Source organism: Penaeus monodon, chromosome 23 (genome assembly GCF_015228065.2).
Source record: "Penaeus monodon isolate SGIC_2016 chromosome 23, NSTDA_Pmon_1, whole genome shotgun sequence".
NCBI lineage: Eukaryota > Metazoa > Arthropoda > Malacostraca > Decapoda > Penaeidae > Penaeus > Penaeus monodon.
The window spans coordinates 17,740,621-17,741,992 of NC_051408.1; the positions used below are offsets into that span (position 1 = coordinate 17,740,621).

Below are 1,372 nucleotides of genomic sequence, written 5' to 3' on the forward strand. Positions count from 1 at the left end.
ACTAGTCAAAGTATATTTATAAAAAGCTTACAGGCCAATCTAGATATTCCTAGAAGAATTATATGGAAAAATGCCAACATGAGTGAGTTGAAAAAAACAGTGGTAAAAAGATAAGTTGTCAAAATAAACTTTTTGAGATACAATTTATGTTTTTTGTTCATTAGATGGAGGAATAGTTTTTTCCCCATTAATGTATTATTATTCATCTTTTGCTTATTTATAATGCAGTAAAAGAGAAATTTGAATCTCTTCCAGGGATGCTTTAGTGCATGAAGCAATGTTTTATTTACATATAGACGTGTGGGTAATTTGGTATTTATCATAGAAAGTTGAGTTTGGTCTCATTTGAAAGGGGAAGGATTACACTTCGTTCATGCAGAAGATAAACACCTAAGGAAAATACACAAACAGAAAGTTTTAAGATAGCCAATAATGTCATGTGAGCTAGAACTATATTTCAGAAAAATACAGATACAAATACTTTTTGTTGGTGTTTTTAGAGGAATTTTCCTTTTTAGTCATGGGTAGTTTTTCTTGTAGTTTGCTCATCTATAACATGGGAAGATACACAAAATTAGCAACCTCTCCAGGGGTTCCTCTGCTCTTCAGTAACAGATTTTTTGTGTGTATGTTGTAGTATGCTAAGAAAGAAAGCTAAGGTTGGTCTCCTTCTAGATGGGAGAATGGCATACCAATATACTGAATAAAGAATTGAATGTATTTTAATTTCAATATAAATAATGGAAATTGTGAAATAGTTTCAAGGCTCATCATTGCCAAAGGCATTTTTAGAACAATCTGTGTAACAGAAATAATCCTCATACCTTATTGCCCTCACAGATATTGATTCTTGTTAATTAATTAGATTTGAAAACAAATGATTCAGATCCCAGAATATAAATCCCTCATACTTCTCTTACCATCAAGTAAACAAGTTATTGGTTATTCAGAGGAAACTCTTTGGAAAGAAACTAAAACTTGAAATTCTTAAATGTGACATATTTCATAATTATAGCACTGCCTTTTATGAACACATAAAAAAATCTGGCACTAAGATCATGCTTCAAAGACAATTTTTGAATGGCATCAATAATAATAATAGGTGAGCAGTGGCATTTGTACTACTCAGAAAGTAGAGGAGACATTTTTGGGCGCAGAGGAATGCAGTTTTATGATAATATATTTCTGTAACATCTTTATATGATTCATATGTAACAAAAAATCTGCTTAATACATTCATCTGTAAACTAGGAATGTAAATAGTTTAGGATAGTTATAGTTATTTTGAAAAATCTCTGGCTGAGTCTAAAGAAAATTATGCAACTGAGCCAGATCAATATATCAACTCTTAGTTGATATATTGATCTGGCAC

At 30.8% G+C, this 1,372-nt stretch overlaps 1 protein-coding gene across 1 annotated transcript in view; it reads left to right on the forward strand.

Moving 5' to 3' along the window:
* Positions 1-1,372, forward strand: part of LOC119587848 — a gene marked incomplete in the record, with an annotated part of 22,467 nt that overhangs the window by 6,294 nt on the left and 14,801 nt on the right.